We start from the raw sequence: 19,284 nt of genomic DNA, 5'->3' as shown, positions 1-19,284 counted from the left end.
ACATCACTGCTTCCAATAGGAACAGGTGGCGGCCACGGCATTTGCTGGAAAACCAGGACCAAAGTTCGATGAAGAGAAGGAGCCCAGGTACCAGTGTGGCTTGAGTTAGCAATACTATTTTAGGATATACCATGTCTATACTAACATTTTAATCTCTTTTTAAGATAAAAATCAATGTTTAAAATAGGCAAGTCGAAAGTGGCCCTTACAGGTATTAAAGATTTCCCCCAGGAAATACCCATATATTTAAATAATTCATCTGAGTATCATATGCGGAGACATACCAGCTTAAATTCCCAAGGTAGATTAAAAAAAATTCTATTACATCTATTACAAAACTGTAATATGTAACTACAGTACAAAATTATAAAAACACTTAACATTTAGTTTTCACAGGACATTTTCTAGCTTCCAAGGGACACTGTTAGAAAAGGATTTTGTGACTTCAAAGGATAGCAACTAATTAGCCAGGCTTTCTATAATGAGCTCAATGTGATACAAAAACAGGCTGTAGGATTGTAGAAACAAAAGAAGTGGATTGGAAAAGAAGCACAATATGTCCACCATAACCTATGTAATTTTTTTTTAGAAATTACACACAAAAATATGGCTCCATCCTTCACCACACATGAGACACCTTGCAGTATGCAAAAGGAATGGAGAGGAGATTGGAGGAACGGTGAAAATGCAAACATCTACATTCCATGCAGGCAGAGCAGTCGCTAGCTGTGCAAAAGTCATGTCCTGAGTATATGGAAAATCGGCAAAGCCTACTCCCTCAAGACTAAACAAAGGCATACTTTGCAAAGGAATGCCAAACAGTGGAGAACATGCCAGGCAGTTACACTGACATGTAAATTGTCAGCAGTAGTGTTAAGCCAAGCTTCCATATTCCTACATGGCATAATACTGAAATAATTCTGTAGTTCAAAACTCAAGCAGTAGAAAGGAATACAAAATATGCTAGAAAAAAAAAAACAATTACAGAACAATGAAAAGTGCATACATGCAAGAACATTCCCTTTAATAACAATTTTTAAAAATAGCCCTGGATGTATGCCTGGTTCTTCAAGAATGGAAACCAAGAAATGCTATCAAAATAAGAGGACCGATTAGCCTTCATTTAGTTTTCCAGAGACTCCAATATCCACCTGTGTTCAACAAAGATAGGGACTCTCTCCTGCAGCTCATTAATAAACATTTTTTTGCAAACCACATGGACAGCTGAGATAAATCTTTTATCAGTTATGAGAAATACTCAGGAGAGGTAAAGACTTGTGGAGCTGCCATATCCTTCCAGCTGTAAGTGTCCTTTCCAACTCTTCTGAATTGAATGATATGACTACTTGGCAGAATCGGCCCTCCTCCCTTCAGGACTTGCTTCCATCCCAGTCTTTGTCTTCTCTTAGTAGAGCCCTGTGCCAGTCCTGTCATGAGCAACTTCCCCTTCTCTTCCTTTTTGCTCATGTTGGTTTCATCCCCTGCCAAGCCTTTGATGACATTCAGCAGGTACAACTTTGTCCTCCCTTCCTGCCTGAACATGGTCCTCCGTTGCTTACAGAATTAAAGGAGAACTCTCCAACGCATTCCAGGCCCTCTCTTCTACTAATCCAATCTTCCAAATTCGTCAACACCCTTGACTTAGCATGAAGCTACTGTGCTTCCTCACCACCCCCGTGACCATCCCCACTGTCTTTCATCTGCCCAAACACCTCTCATTCTATAAAGCCTGATTTAAGTCCTATCCCTTGACTGCGTTGCTTTGATAATATTTGCATAATATATATAAGGGAAGAATGAAGGTGTGTAACACTTAGCAGAATGTAGAGATCATTTGCTCTTCATTCAATTAATTTTACCTCGTTGTTTATAAAGAAAACACACCAAAAAATAATAAAACACCTATCCATCTCCAAATAGAATCATCGAAATAGAAGAGGCATTAAAGATCATCTGGTTCAATTCTCTTTTCTACAGACAAGAAAACATGAGGTCCAGAGAAGAGGAAATTGAAAATTGATGGCGGTGAAGAAAGAGGTTAAGATATCTGAACACATTTCTACACTGAGTAACCTGCACAACTGACTAACATTTCCTGTTTCCCAAGATATCCATTCTGTCAATGACCATATCATCACTAACTTTCTCCTCCTTTCCTCTGGACCACGGGCAGGACAGGCTATGGTCCAGATGCCTAATATGATGCACACAACATCCAGAATTCTTTATTGTCACATGTCTGGACATTATCTTTAAGAGACAAAAAATATCCCTCTTGCCTAGTAGATACTATAATTAGACACACAAACAAACCTCACTGGAAAATTCCTTCTACAATCTATTTAGCAAACATATATTGAGCATCTAGTATATGTGGTTGCCACTGGTAACAAGGATGAACAAACATGAACCCTGCCCTCAAGTCCTGATAGTCTGGTGCAGAAGATAAAACTGTAAACATGTAATCACAGTACAATGCAGCAAGTGCAGAAACATAAGTACGGATAAGGTAGTATGGGAGCACTAATTCCTATAAAGAATGTTTTTGGGTGTTTTTTTTTGTTTTTTTTTAGCTGTTTTGTTTTAGAAAGAAACAAGGGAGAGCTCAAAGAGAAGATGAAAATTCAGGATTTCAAATGAAAGAAAACAACTAAGTTCTTCATAATGCTAATTTCTTTTTATTTTTTATTTTTTTAAAATATATTTTATTGATTTTTTACAGAGAGGAAGGGAGAGAGATAGATAGTTAGAAACATCGATGAGAGAGAAACATCTATCAGCTGCCTCCTGCACATCTCCCACTGGGGATGTGCCCGCAACCCAGGTACATGCCCTTGACCGGATTCGAACCTGGGACCTTTCAGTCCGCAGGCCGACGCTCTATCCACTGAGCCAAACCGGTTTCGGCTGCTAATTTCTTTTTAAATTCTATATACCAAGGTTACAAGGCAATCCTATATCCTATCAAATTATTGTTATTACCTAAAACTATATTTGCAAGTATTTTTTACAGTTCACAATACTTGGTAACACAGAGGGACTCCCTTAAGCCTCACAACAACCTCATGAAAAGGGCAGGACAGATAAAATTCATAAACAATTGAAGGTTAGGTGATAAACTAAAGCCACCCAGTCCCTTTAAGGGCTAGCACAGTAAGTACCCTGTGTCTGTGGCGTGGGGGCATCTACCACATGAGACTAGGTGATACTGCAACTGCCGATGCTTTTGTGTCTCCCTCACTTAACTGTCACCAGAAGATGAATGGTCTCAATGTACCTATAGTAGATTCCTTATCAATAAGTGTATAAAGATGGAAAGCAGGGAGACAAGGAAAAAAAAAACAATGAAGGTTAAACCAGATCCTTTTTTTCATTACACCATGGAGCCTCCATGCTACTACTAAAGACCATGTTACATGATCACCGAGTAGCCAACCAACACTTTTCCATTTTCTCTGTTAACCAAAGTGTTTTGTTCTTTACTTTAATCAGGTTATTGATGTAGGTAATCAACAGACAATTTTCTACATATAGCAAATTTTTAAAACCAAAGGAAACATTAAGGTAACATGTATTATTACAAATATGAGAAATGCCTTGCTCTTCAGAAGACCACTTTTTTTAAAAAAATATATTTTTATTGATTTCAGAGAGAGAGAGAGAGGTGGAAACACCAATGATGAGAGAGAATCATCAACTGGCTGCCTTCTGCAGACTCCCACTGGGGATCGAGCCCACAACCTGGGCATGTACCCTGACCAGGAATGGAACCGTGACCTCCTGGTTCATAGGTCAATGCTCAACCACTGAGCCACACTAGCCGGGCCAGAAAACCACTTTCGATTAAAAACAATAACTGAAACTCTAAGGAAGTCTTTCCTCTTTTCATTAATTTGTTATTAATGAAACTAAGGAAGCCTTTCCTTTTTACATTAATTTTGTTATTGCCCATTTCCTAGCAATTTATCAGATGCTTGAATTTTTTTCCAGCATCTCAGCCATTGTTCTCTTAATCTGAGCTGCTGGATTGTATTTGAGAAAATAATGGAAAGAAATTCACAAGGTCATACAGTATTTTCTTTCGCTGCTTCACTTGGCAAGATCGATATCCACTTGCTCATTTCCTTTTTCCTTTCCATGAACAGACTTCTGCTCCTTATGGTTTTTCTTCACTCAAAGTGGTTTCTTGATAATATGAGGAAGATTTATTGCTATGTGTGGGGGTCTAAGCACTGTGTGTGAATGCTTTTATAACAGTGTTCAAATGTCCTTTGTTGTTGTGTTTTAAAGTATATATTTTTGGTGTTATATTTACAGTTACACATATATACATGAGACGTGAAAACAAGACCCACCTAAGCTGCATTATAAACTAACCATTTATATTGTAAAACATAGAAGAAGCAAAGAAATATATAAATCACAGGGCCTACCATGATGGAAATTTAAATACAGTTGAAATCTTACAAAATATCAAGCTATGAAAAGTTTAAGAATCTAATCTAGCCTCTGAGCATAGCCAGGTGACACAGGGGTAGAGGGGCAGCAAGTTTTCTCAGTGTCCAGAGAGGACAGAGAGACCCTGAGCTCTTGGGAAGCACACTGTAGAGCAGTGGTTCTCAACCTTCTGGCCCTTTAAATACAGTTCCTCATGTTGTGACCCAACCATAAAATTATTTTCGTTGCTACTTCATAACTGTAATGTTGCTACTGTTCTGAATCGTCACGTAAATATCTGATATGCAGGATGGTCTTAGGCGACCCCTGTGAAAGGGTCGTTTGACCGCCAAAGGGGTCGCGACCCACAGGTTGAGAACCGCTGCTGTAGAGGCATCAAGGAGGAGATGAGGTATGACTGGAACTTGCTGGTTCACAGAGGGTGACATTACAGCACAACAATTCCAGACATTGAGGCATGGCCCACTCAGAAGTCCCTTCCATGAGCTAAATCTCAACAAGTTCCACTTCCTAAAACTCCTACTCCCGGTCGATTAATTTAACACAAATCAATTACGATGTTTTCTATGTGCGAAGTTGCTAGTATAAACACACATATTCAAAGCATTAACGTTATCTAAATGAAAATTGAAAAATCCTATTTCCTGCTTGGTGGGGGGGGGGGAGGCTACAGAAAATCAGATAAATAACTATCTTTACTTTCACTGTTTTCAATTTAATCTACAGCATACACTTCCAGATTTCTCTATCTCCATTCAATTATAATGTTGCTGTCCAGCACCATTTTTAAGCGATCTGCATCTAATCCACAAAAACAGAACTGTTTCCTGACTTCGAGCTGGGCTGACGCCAAATATATTTCAGGACTCATTTAATTGAGTGCATTCCTACTCACATTAAACAGGTAATTTTCAAGACCACTTACAGGCCCTTAATGATTGTTTTGACATGAAGTGATGAATTTGGTGTGTTTTATAAAATCCAGGTCAATGATGAATTCATGCATAGCCTGTTGGCTAATAGTGATTAAATAGCATTCTGCTCCGCCATCCAAAGAGATTATTCATTTAACAATGAGTTGTGTGATAACCTGAAACAGATGCAATTTAACAAGACTGCAGATGATAGATGTACAATGAGTGCAAGTCATTCCGCTTGGACTGCTGCACAGGATATAGAAAAAGCATGAACACAAATTCAGCAACGTTACACAGTTGTTTAGAGCAGGAAGCAAAGGAGAATGCCTTCGTAACTGACACAGGACTTTGAGGTACATGGAGTAGGATGTTATTGCTTAGACTGGCCTTTGGCCAGGGCTGCAGCCAGCACTCTTAAAAAACAGCCGTGGGATTGTTAATGGCCAACGAAGCTCAGACTCTCGGTTTTGCCTGTACTTTTATATACAAAATAGTATTTTAACATCAACATATCTCTATGCACTGATGAGGTATCCTCAGAGAGATAAGAAAACATAATATTTTAAGTCATGCTATTTAATAACATTGAATGAACAGTCTTTCCAATGTGTTCAAGGTACCCTGAGAGCAAACAAGAAGAAAACTGATGCTATGTACAAGCACATTTTAAAATTTAAATAATGATAGTCTTATATAAACATATGTTTTAAATTTTAAGAAAACATTAGAATTCATGGCAAAGTTGTCACTGTTCTCTTAGGCAAGTCTTTAACAGTCTTCCAAATGAATCCAGACACCAGTGAGGGATGAAGAAAAGAAGAATTATGAAAGGAGAGTTAAAATGTTGTTGAAGAAGAAAAATTATGTTTGCAAATGCTTAGAAAAGTATCATTAATACTGTGGACGTTTCCGCATGTTAGGAGAATAGACTTAACTTCAGCCCTGATTGTTTCCACAACTAAACAAATGTATGCAGTCCTCTGATCATGCTTACAGGGAAAATACAAGTCAGTGGTTCAAAACCCTATTTATGAAGTAAATACTTTAAAAAATATGGGAATCAGAGACACTGTGAAAAATATAATAGATGCTATTATGTGTCTGTATATATGTGATAATATATGGATGGTTTGCCCTAAATACTTGCATTCATTCATTCAACGAACAGGCAATATATTGTTAAGGTTAGTTCAAGTTGGCAGGAGAAGCTCAAGCAAGCAAATGCATTGAACCGAGTCAGACATATCTAGGTGTGTCTTACCAATTAAAGGGCTGGCTGCACAGACTTCTGACCACTGCAGTAGCACAAGGCCCTGCTCTCTAAGGGCCCTTGCCCTGGGGTTTAATGCTTTGCAGTCGCTGTCTTGAAATAATTTTATCTTTGTATCTGTGTTTTATAAGTGAAGGCCCATGGAACGGTGGAACGTGCACTCTGAGCTTGGAGATTTGGCTCCTGTGTGGTCCTGCCTCTCACCAGCGTCTGGGGACAGGTTCTCAGCCACCTGTTCTCCTACCCCAGATAACCCCGGTCCTACCCAGCAGCCCCATGTCTGCTTCTGCCGGCTGTCACCATCCACCACCCGCCCTGGCAGAGACCTGGATGTGAGGGTGGAGCTGCGGAGATGAGGAAGCCAGAGCACCGACCAAGGCCAGAGGCCAAGTCTCAGCCCTCAGCCAGGCCAAGTCTTTCCGCAACTCCTAATCCAGATACCATGCACGCCCGGCACTGAGGTTTAAAGATCCCCAGGGGGGTCGCCTATCTGCCAAGGGTTAAGGCAGCAGGGCCATGGGAAGAGGAAATGTCTGGCTCAGCTTCACAGCTTCCCCTCCAGGTAGAGCACAGTGCTTTGGTCCCGTGCCTGGCGGGAGCCCTGCAGCCCACCTGGCCAGAGGCCGAGCTCAGCTGCATCCCAGAGCAAAGACCTCAGAGGCCACCGTGGGCCCCCGTGGGCCCGCACTTGGTCCACAGGCATCCGGGTGCCCACGGGTGCTCCCTCGCAGGCACCACGCTATGCTCAGGGGATCTTGTCCTTTCAACACTGTGGCTTAAAACCATCAGCCTGGATTTTGCCGCCCATCTTTATTTTGTGCAAAGCCAGTTCTAAATGCAAATATCAGAGCATTTAACTCAAAGAGATTCACCCGATTTACACAATTCATACTTCACGTGTGATGCCAGACGGTGCTCCAGCTGTCCAGAAGAGACCCACAAGCCAGGGTTACGAAGGCTAAAAAAAGGAACCACTCACTTACAACCCCAGCAACAAAGTAAATGCACCAGGTTTAACATGACATTGGGTTACGTAGCACTGTTTATTGAAAAGCATAAGAGATTTTTTTTAATGAAAACAACAACAACATGGTTATATAAAGAATGCTAAATATTAAAATAGATGTATTCTGGCAAGTTAATTTATGGATATAATATATTACAAACCTCAAAAAGAATTATTTCTTGCTTGTGTATGTTTTAAAATACTTAGCAACAATATACTTAAATTTATTTTTAACAGGACACAGGCAATTTATATCAACGAAAACTGACAAGACAGAAAAGGACATTACAAACACCAATAACTAAGAGGATAGAATCTGTGGTATACAAATAAATATGTAATAAATAGAAAAGAATGAACAATCTATAGACACACTGTATCTGAAGACAAGGAATATAAAACAGGATTATTTAATTTAAAATATTTAACTTCATATTTTACAGTATTGAATCAAAGAAGCTCCAAAAGGATTAAATGGTTCGATATAATCATTACAATTCTTTAACTGCATCTAAATTAGGATATAGGACACATTTATAGAAGAATAACACCCTCCTTTTTAATGTAATAGAAAAAGCAAAAGGGAAAATACTGACAGGTATAAACATATACAATCAAATGAAAATATAAAAATCAAATGAAAATAAAGCCAGATTTGGCAATGTTTGTCATCAATTAAAACAGATTAAAATCTTTACTATCCAAAGAGATCATTCCATTTATTTTTTTAAAAAATAAATTACCAATCACTAGATGAAAGGAAAATTCATTGAAGTAAGGATGACAAAGAAAAGAGACCAGGAGCGAATGTTCATCTCTAGTTAGAAGGAAAGAGATGCAGACTGCAGCAAATTTGAAGAACCTGACAAGACAGAACACAATTTCTTAAAGATTATCACTCAAACCGGAATTATAATAAACCTGGAATATTTATACTGTTGGTAAGGTGAGAAGTGGTTGCCACTTTTGTGAACTTACCATAGTTACGTGTATTACAGGTGTGAGTCCTAAAATTGTATTGTGATAAAGTCATTTCCTTCTTTGTTATAATTCACTAAAAATAAAGACATTGCTATTCCTAGTATACCAATAAATAATGTTAAAACAGAGATATGATTAAAAGCATATGACTCTCTAAATAATATTAGACAACAATTAAACTACTGTCCCATGTATAAACACAAGCAAAAGTTTATCCTATGAAAAGGCAAGACAGAATTGTATATACACTGTGTTGTAACTATCTACAAAGACAGATAATGCATAAGAACAAATTCTAAAAGGTCACACCAGGTTAAAAATTAATATTTAGAATAGGTAGAGTAGGCAGAGTACTTTTTTCTTCAAATTTTTTAAATTATTGTACTTATACTTTAAGAAGAGAGGAATTTCACTTAGTCACATACAAGCTTGAGGTTTGCTCATGAATTTTGGCTGCGTGCGGTTCTTAATTGGTTTTCAATGGCCATTAGGAAAAGGCACAAAAGTACGTTATTTCTGAGCATAGGCAAGATAACCAGGGAATCATTGATTTGAGACATCATCTGTTAATGCTGTGAGGTGAAATATTTTAGGTATTTAGGAGGTAATCAAAACAGTCATTATCTGGATATGGTATTCATTTGCAATCCTCTCACTTCAAGCTTTCATCTTTCTTTTAAGTGCACAGCCCTGGCAATGTCATCTTCCTACAGTTAGTCTTTATTGAACACACAAAGAATTCCTTTTGACTGAATGAAAGAAAACACTCTTCAGACTCGTAACACTGAAGGTCAACCACAGTCAAACATGTGGGTTCCCTTCTGCTTGTTATGGATGTTTATTTTCTCTACATACTCGTGCAACGATGTGTGTCTGTTCACACACACACACGTGTATCTGCCTTGCTTTTTTCCCTTCAGAGAAGAAATACTGGAAGCATGAAATACCCAGTATGACTGTAAGTATTGAACACAGACTGGAATCATCATTTAAATGAACATTCATTTTGAATGTAAACACATCTCCTAAAATGAAGATGTTCAGAGGAATCACCTCGTTGGTGACTGAAAGTGTCCCAGATTTGGAAGTTACCAAAGTCTCCTCAAGGCCAACGAAGTTAATTACTTTGTTCCAGTGTCAACCTTCTCCAGGGCATTTTTAACCCGACACCTCAGGCCCGGACCTGGTGATGGAAAGCATCCACGTGGCAGCAGTCCCACTCCCTCTCCCCCCAAGTCACCAAAGCACAGCTGCACTTGCAAGGGAAGGCCTGTGTATCCCCACAGATACCAAGAGGCTGTGGCGCACATCCAACACTTTCCCCAAACTAGAGACAAGCAGCGAGAGGCATTCTGCACTTCTCAGGTATCACAGCCGTTGGTCCTTTCATCTCCACCGGGTTTCAGCACCCCGGCCCCCAGTTCCCAGGCTTCTCCGCTTCACTCTGAAGAACATTCCAGTTCCCTGATTATATCAAGCCTTCCCCGAAAACCTGAACTCCCAAAGGCAGCGGTTGTTTCTCTGTTGAACAATCTGTACTCAAACCAAAATGCCATAATTAACATGTGTTGTACAGGCATCCCTGAATAACAATTAGCAGAGACACCGAAAGGGCAATATTTCCAAGTGCAGTTCCCGACCAAACTGACTAATGGTTCTGGGGTTAGCGAGGCTCCAGACCCCACCAGCAAAGATGCAGAGCAGAGAGCAAGTGGCATTTGCGGTGGCGGTGTTCACTCACATAGCCCACACTGACTAAATGCTAGACCTAAGAGGCAAGTCTACTGCTTTGGTTAAGAGTTCGGGCATGGTAATCAAAACGACTTGGATTAGAATCAAGGTGTGGCCACGTATTGGTGTTTTGCTTTTCATTTTTGTCCAGCTCCTTAACCTCAATGATTCAGTTTCCTCATCTACAACATGGGGATAATAATCATACCTACACCACAGAGTTGCCCTGAAAGTTTAACGAGGACAGCATGCTGCTACTGCCAGCAACTTTCATGGCAATGTCAAGGGCATTAAACAAGGGCAATGTCAAGGGAAAATATGTATCAATTATGATACAAGGAGTAACTTGCCTCTGAGAGCTTAGAAAAAAAGATAATGCTTTTCTTAAATTACCACTTAAGATAATTTAATGAAATTGAATTCCCATCCCTAAAAGGCACTAGAAAATAAGGTACATTCTTATTAAGCCATGCCAGCTAAAAAAAAAAATATTTATATTTTTACCTTGTATAAGATGGAAAAGTCAGTTTGTGTTTATGTGAATTTTTAATTTTATTTTTTTAAAATATATTTTATTGATCATTTACAGAGAGGAAGGGAGAGGGATAGAGAGTTAGAAACATTGATGAGAGAGAAACGTCAATCAGCTGCCTCTTGCACACCCCCTACTGGGGATGTGCCCGCAACCAAGGTACATGCCCTTGACCGGAATCGAACCTGGGACCCTTCAGTCCGCAGATCGACGCTCTATCCACTGAGCCAAACCGGTTAGGGCGAATTTTTAATTTTAGATAACCACAACTCTACTTATTTGCTGTTGGAAAGAATCCTATATAATAAAAGGCCAATATGCAAATTGTCCCCTTAACAGGGAGTTTGACCAGGGGGTGGGGCCAGCTGGCCAACCACCCGAGACCCCTTGCCCCCCAGACGGCCCTGCCCAGTCAGCCCCAATCGGGGCAGGCCAGCCAGACCCCACCCATGCACAAAATCATGCACCAGGCCTCTAGTAGAACCTAATTTCCCATACTTGTCATTAAATTAGATCTCAGAATTCAAAGTTACATAATACATTTCATAAATATGCTTAATCTTTAATTCCTACTTTTTTGATACTTAAAAATATTAATACCCAAACAAGACTGAGATAAAAAGAGCATTTACCAAAAAGAGGAAGTAGTTATCTGATTTAGGATTGCTAATTAACATTTAATAAGAAATTAAAAGTGTGGTGTCTGGAGAAGTCGGAAAACATTAGTATGGCTGTCTAAAAAATAGTTAAGAAAAGAATAATATAAATAATATATAAAATAATATAAAGAAAGTAATGTAAATTTCTTAAAAACAATTATGGCATCTAGTCCTAAAAAATTAGAGAACTTCTGAAGTCATTCACACATTATCTCTAATTTTGCCTATTAATTTCATTATGATAATTAAATCAATAAAGTCAAAGAGACAGATGACTTAACTGAAGAAAATTCAAAGCCAATTAAATTGAATTTAAGACTCTTGTACAGTTATTAATGACGCATACACTCTGCCAAAGAACAGACTGACAAAAATTTAAGATCTCTTTTGGCAAACACTCTTCTAACACTTTTTAATTCAATGGATAATTATTACATCCTTATTAGGTAATCATGCGCCATGCCTGAAGTTGGCCATTGAAAACCTAATGAGATAGTTCACATTGTAGCTTACTTACTATGTGAACTTACATGACTTCTTTTTAATTCTGTAAGTCTACTATAAGAAAGCTGGAGATGTTTGGCACAGGTCATAAGGAAGAATGTTTAGAAGGCATTTATCTGAAGAAGGGATCGAACAGACTAGAATAGAATAGATTCCTAAGTGCCTTCCTTAGGTCTGACAGCATGATGTTTGGCACAGGGAACCTGTGAAGGAGACAGACATGATCCCTTTCCTCATGGAATTCACAGCCTTGAAGAGAAAATGGAGAATAAAATAAGTAATCAAGCAAAGAGAGAGAAAAAACACATAACAGGTTAGAATGGGTGCTATGATGGAAATAAGCAGGCTATTGAGACAGATACTGGGGAAGGGGCTGCTAAATATTATAGTATCAAGGGAAGACCTCTCATCCTTTCCTTTGTGTCAAATGAATGTCCACAATCTTTGTCCATTTTTATATTGGGCTACTGGATTTTTCTGTCAATGTATAGAAGTTCTTTATATGTCTGGTAATTAAGTTTTGTCTGTGATATGACTTGAAAAAAATTTTCTCTGGTTTGGTGTTCCTTATAGCTATTTTGGCCATGCAGAAATAGTAAAACTTACTTTTTTCTTATGGTTCCTGTTTTATTTATGGTAGTTGGAAGAGCTTTCTTCATGCAGAAGTTATATAGAATTGCCCCATGATGTCTCCTCATAGTTTTGTAGTTTATGTTTTACATTTACATCTACGATCCATTTGAAGTTTCTGCTGGTGTAAACTATGAGGTATGTATCCTTTTTATTTTTTTCCAAATGGCTACCCTGTCAGCTCATCATTATTTATTGAAAAATCCATTTTTTCCTTGATATTACTTGCCACTGGAGTTCATGTATATATTCTGTAGTCTTTTCAATTAATCTTTCCCTTCATGCCCTACAAGTAAATTATCTTAATATCTGAGGCATAATATGCTTTATTTAATCTCTGGTGGGGCTAATTCCACATTATTAGTCCCTCCTAGAGAAATTTTCCTGGCTTTTGCGCGGATATATTTTCCCATATCAACTTCAGATTAGCCTACGTAGGTCCAAAAATATCCTGTAGGTATTTTTGTAAATGTCACATAAATTGACAGAATGAGTTAGGAGAAGTTAACAAGATACTGAGGTTTTCCATGGTGTATTATTGCAATTATTGAAGTATTATTTGGGAACATTAGAAGCCTTTTAAATTGGGGTCTTTCTTTCACTATGTCTTACAAATCACTGTAACTCTATATATAGAAGAGCTATTGATTTTTTATATTAATTTTTTCTTTCATAGCTCTTTGGAATATTTTTACTCTGTAAGACGTTTCAGCTGATTCTTTTGGTTTCTTAATTATACAATCAGATCAACTGTAAATGTTTTTCTATTTTTATATCTCTAATTTTTTTCTGGTCCAATTGAATTGGTTTAGTACTCCAGAAAAATGTTAAGTAATAAAGGTGATAATGAACTTTATTTTCTGTTCCTGAAAATAGCAAGAATATTCTAGTGTTTCCCCACTGAATATGACACTGGACTTGGGATTGAAATAGATATATTTTATCAGGTTAAAACAATATCTATCTACTAGAGGCCCAGCGCACAATTCGCGCAGGAGCCCCGCCTCCTTGCACAGCCACCCTTACACACCTCGCTGCGCACGCAGCCTCCTGCTGACTGGTCATTACAGCGTGGTGGCGTGATGATCGTTAGCATATTAGCTCTTTATTATATAGGATTCCCAATAGTATTAGAGGTTGTTCTTTTTGTTAAGTAAAGTGTGAACATTTCATTGTGTTGCCCTTTCACATGTATGAACTAAATCATGTGCTTTCCTCTTTAAATGTAATGTTAATAGATTTCTTTTCATTGAACCATTATGTTCCCAAAATAAATCCCCTTAATCAGGATGTTTTATTCTTTTAATGTGTATTAGATTCTGTCTGTCAACATTTTATTTAGGATTTTTGCATACTTATTTGCATGGACATGAATAATCTAATGTTTTCTTTTAAGTTCAATCTTTATTAAATTTTGATGTCAATATCATGCTCACATAATTTTAAAAATTATTAAATTTCCATTTCCTGTTCTCTGGAACAGTTTAAATACCATTGACGTTATCAGGTTTTTAAAGTTTTGGTAGAATTCCCTTATGATATCATCAGGGCCTAGATTTTTCTGCAAAACTCAGTCACCCTGTTAATTTGTCTGTTTGTATGTTCTATATATTTTGAAGTCTTTTCATAAATTATCCCTCTCTATAAATTTAACCAGTTTTTCAAAGTACTCACCTAGGGTTTAGAAAACAAAATTTCTTATAACTTAAATTTCCAGATATTTTTCCTATTATTGTGCTACCTTTTTAAAAAATTTCATTAGCTAATATTTTACTTTTTCCAAAGAAGTACTTTTATTTATCTTTTACATAATTAATTCATTTCTGCTTTTATGATTCTTAATCATCTCATTTTGCTTTGGATAGATTGGTTTTATTGTTTTCTTCTAACTTCCTAATTTACTACTCAAAATAGTAAATTTATATTTTTTCTTCTGGGAGTTGTTTTATGCATATACCGTAGATTCTGATATGCTGTGTTTTTATTACATTTATTTTCTAGACTTTAACAATTTTAGTTTTGATTTCCTCTTTGACATGATTTTGAGGAAAAAAATTTTAATTTTGGTGAATTATTTTAAATTTTCTTTTCTTATAACTAATTTTTAGTTTTATTGTGTTCAGATTAGTGCACTTTTCCTTGTGATATTGTAAATGTTTGGTTTCTGCTAATAATCCATGATCACTTGGATCAATTGAGAAAATGTATCCTCTGTTTTCAGGAAACATAGTGTTACATATAAATTAGATCCATCTTACTAATTATGTTGATGACATCTTATAGATTTACATATTTTTGTCCACTTGATTTGTCAGGAATTATGGAAGAAAATTAAAGTCTGTCACTCTAAATTGCTCCTATTTTTTTTGTTTTGTTAATTTATGGGACTTCACTTAATTTCTACCTTTAAATATTTGTTTTGTCACATGATTTCCATTTCCTCTTATTATTGACTCCAGTAATGTGCATGCTTGATTTCCTTTGTCTTCTATAGCTACTATTCTCTCTCTAATCAAGCATGTCAAACTCGCAGCCTACGGGCCGCATGTGGCCCACAACGAATATTTTTGCATCCCAGCTAATCTAATGGTAGGTAAGAAACATTTTAATAAAAATTTCATAACTTAATTTTTTCAATATCCTGCTATACATAATTATTAATAACGAACTACCATGTTCGCTAATGACTGATTGCTATAATCGTGTTGCATTCATTTCCCTTACACATCTTTTGCGTAGGCGCACCATTTCTCTCCACTAATACTAGCAGCGAATATTTTAGCAGCTGATTGTCATGTCCTTAGTCTTGTACTGACTTGTTTGGTGTGTGCAACAGGAAATATTTCGCTTTCGGAGAACAAGAAAAATAGGTTTATTTGTGTTACGCTTTATTAATTTGTGCAGTTATTCTGTGATTACTCATTTATTTTAGCCCTTTGTATTGAGCATGTCTCTATCCAAATAAACCTATGTTTCTATGAAAATTGAAGCTTTTTTTTTTTTGAGGCCCACATAAACTTAAACCTTGTTTATTTGGCCCATGTTAGCCTTTGAGTTTGACATGCTTGTTCTAATCCTTTTGAACTCTTAAAATTTGTTTCATTTTGCTCTTTCCTCACAGCCATCCCTTGAGATCTTTGCTATATTTTCAGCAGTGTTTAATCTTGTGTATTTTCCTGTCAATTTTACTTTTATTTCCTATCAATTTTATTTTATTTTTCTCTTCTATTTCTTTCTGGAGCCTCTCTGCTGTTTACCTACCAAATCTTTTCTGAATTCCTGTCCTTCATAGAGACATTTATTTCTTTAATGTTTGGTGTTGCTTTATTTTTAAATCAATGACACACTCTGTTCAACCACCATTTTTATCTCTTTTGTAATCACATGGTTTTCTTCTTTCTCATAAACTCTCTTTGCCTAGCTTTTGGTTTTCCCTTTCATTTACTCATTTTTTCCTTGTGATTCTTTTTTTAAAGATCTTGGGTTGTTTCTTTTTTCTATCACAGTTTTGAAACTGGTACTTTTTTTTTTTTCTTTACCAGCAGCTGCTTGTTGGCGGTTCATGTGGGGAAGCACCCAGGGACACGTCGCAGGATAACAGCACTTTTTCACATGATAAATGACTTTGTTTGTATGTTTATTTCTTTAGCCAATGGACACAGTTTTCTTAACTCACTTTTTTCTCCTCCACTGCAACAGAGACTGGCCATTTGCTAAATGTATGGTTTGTGTTCTTTTGTGTGTTTGTTTCTATTTTGTTCCTTTAATGTTTGGGAAAGAATGAAGACCACAGGTTCAGCAAAGATAGCCCCAAGCTTAACATAATATAATCATATAAAATAGTTTGATGAGATTATTTATTAATGCATTATGTTGAAGCCAAGATTTTCTTATCAATTATAAAAATTAAAGCCTATATTTTTGATTTATACTTATAAAGAAGAAATTTGGCTTTTTTATAGTTTAAATCTTTTTTTAAAGATTTTTAATTTGATTTTTTTTTAGAGAGAGAGTAAGGGAGAGGGAGATAGAGAAACATCGATATGAGAGCAGAACCTCGATTGGCTGCCCCCTGCACACCCACAACCCTGGCATGTGCCCTGACCAGAGAATGGAATCAGCTACCTTTTAGTGCAGGGGACAATGTCCAACCAACTGAGGCACACTGGCCAGAGCTAAATCTCTTTCTAAAATTACAGTTTACATTCAATATGACTGCAGCATTATTTACAACAGCCAAGATAGGGAAGCAACCTCAGTGCCCATCAACAGATGACTGGATAAAAAAGTTAGGGTACCTATATACAATGGAATATTACTCAGCCATAAAAAATAATGAAATCTTACCATTTGTAACAGCACGGATGGACCTACAGAGTATTATGTAAAGTGAAATAAGTCAGACAGAGACACATACCATATGGTTTCACTTATATTTGGAATCTAAAGAGCAAAATAAATGAACAAACAAAACAGAAACAGACTCACAGACACAGACAACAGACTGCCGGTTACCAGAAGGGAGGGAGGTTGGGAAGGGATTAAGAACTGTAAAGTACAGCATGGGGAATACAGTCAATAATACTGTCATAACTATGTACAGTGCCAGGTGGGCACTGGAAGTATCAGGAGAGCCACTTGGTAAAGCGTATGACTGTCTAACCCAGGGGTGGGCAAACTTTTTGACTCGAGGGCCACAATGGGTTCTTAAACTGGACCGGAGGGCCGGAACAAAAGCATGGATGGAGTGTTTGTGTGAACTAATATAAATTCAAAGTAAACATCATTACATAAAAGGGTACGGTCTTTTTTTTTTTTTTTTTTTTTTTTAGTTTTATTCATTTCAAACGGGCCGGATCCCGAGCCGTAGTTTGCCCACAGCTGGTAACCACTATGCTGTACACCAGGGCTGTGTTTGGTGTGGTGAGCCCATTTTTCTCACTAAGAACCGCACTGGGTCTGCGAACGTCTGCCCTCTACTGGTGCAACCGATCTGTTCCGTTATAAAAATGGAGTCCAGGCGCCGCACCTCAGTGTACCTCTCCGTCTTCCAAACTAGTCCTCTTAGTGCAGAGGCTGCTTCCTGTCCCCACTCCTGACCATGTCCGCATCCTGCCGTACACGCTCCACAGCTGTGGGCGGAAATTCCTTCTGGGGGGTAACCTGGGGTTTTAGCCGTCTCTCACTCTCACCAAAAATGGTTGTTTACATTTTTGTTTCTCATGACCTCGTTTTGGATCATTTCTAGGGAGAGAATGGGATCATGTGACTTGCAACGACCACGTTCGAATCAAGGTCGTATCTTAAATTCTTTAATTTTGTGTCTTAACATTTGAACATTCTCAAAATCCACATGTTTTATATGTTTAGGAATCGAGCTGGAAGTACTAGGAAGTAATAATAGCCATCTGCTTTTCGTCTGGCACTGCGCATCGATTTTATTGTGCGCGCCTCAAAACAGCCCCGCGAGTGAGGGACTCTTATCTCATTTGACAAATGAAGAGCAGAGCCCAGATATTCAACCTGGAGCTATCTGACTCGACAGCCCACATTCTTTACTCCAAACCACACTCAAATCAGTTCCCATTCACCAAAAGTCATTTTCCAATGTTTAATTGTTGCAGAAACAAAGGAATTCCTGATTGATTAGATTCTGGCACCGTTGCTTTGTTTTGGAATCTAAATTTCTTCAGTCTCCTCCAAATACTTTTTTAAACCACTGGTTACATATAGTAGAAAACATTTTAGAACAGAAATGGTTGCATGATATTGAACAAGGACTGGACTTCCTACGCTGTAAAACCACAAAGCCCAACATAACACAACCAATATGCTGTTTGGTTTTGTCCCCTAAGCAACTGACCAAACACTAGGATAAATGTGCCTGCCAATGGATTTGACAAAGATTAAGAATGTTGACACACCCCCTACCTAAAATATAAATGCCGAGTAAATATAGCATAAATAACAAACAGGCAAAAATTCAAGTGACCAACCATTGAAGAGTAAGATGAGAAATGGTTCATTTTGGGCAGAATCGATATAATAATTTCATGATTATTTTAAACTGGCTATTTGTATCAAAACTCCAGACACCCAATGTCTCAAACACAGTTACAGATAGAAATCGGCAATTGCTCCCACACTTTTCTTGCCATTCAAAACAAAGTAAGCACTGCACAAATCTTGCCTATTTTAAAATAAAGTTTTATGTACAAATTTTCATGGATATCCTCTAACAATGGCACTGAAGAAAGACACAATAGAAGAATACGGCTTTTCAAGGCAAGACCTATGTTTTTATACTGGTTCTATATTATTAGTGAAAGGTTACTCAACTCTCTAAGCTTCAGTGCCTTTGTGTAGAGACTTGGAAATATCTCTCCTAAGTGGTTCTGTGTGGTTAATACTTGTGTGAACAGCTGGCTTCTAAGACATAGTAGATGCTCAGTAAGTATCTACTGAATCTGAGTAACATTAGGAACAATTTCCTGTTTCTCTTTTCTGTTGCATTAAGATATAATAAAACGGTAATAAAAGCCTATTCACACTTTTTCTCAAGGATACATTAGTCTTTAGGTATATTAATACTCCAT

At 37.4% G+C, this 19,284-nt stretch overlaps 1 protein-coding gene across 1 annotated transcript in view; it reads right to left on the bottom strand.

The window, feature by feature from the left end:
• LOC138996158 (hemicentin-1-like) overlaps positions 1-19,284 on the bottom strand; it is a 163,194-nt gene that overhangs the window by 72,214 nt on the left and 71,696 nt on the right. The window lies entirely within an intron of this gene.

This window comes from Myotis yumanensis, unplaced genomic scaffold (assembly GCF_028538775.1).
Source record: "Myotis yumanensis isolate MYYU_CA2020_CCGP unplaced genomic scaffold, mMyoYum1.0.hap1 SCAF_17, whole genome shotgun sequence".
NCBI lineage: Eukaryota > Metazoa > Chordata > Mammalia > Chiroptera > Vespertilionidae > Myotis > Myotis yumanensis.
Note: the sequence above shows the minus strand (reverse complement) of the source record. Positions and strands in the feature narration are given on the sequence as shown.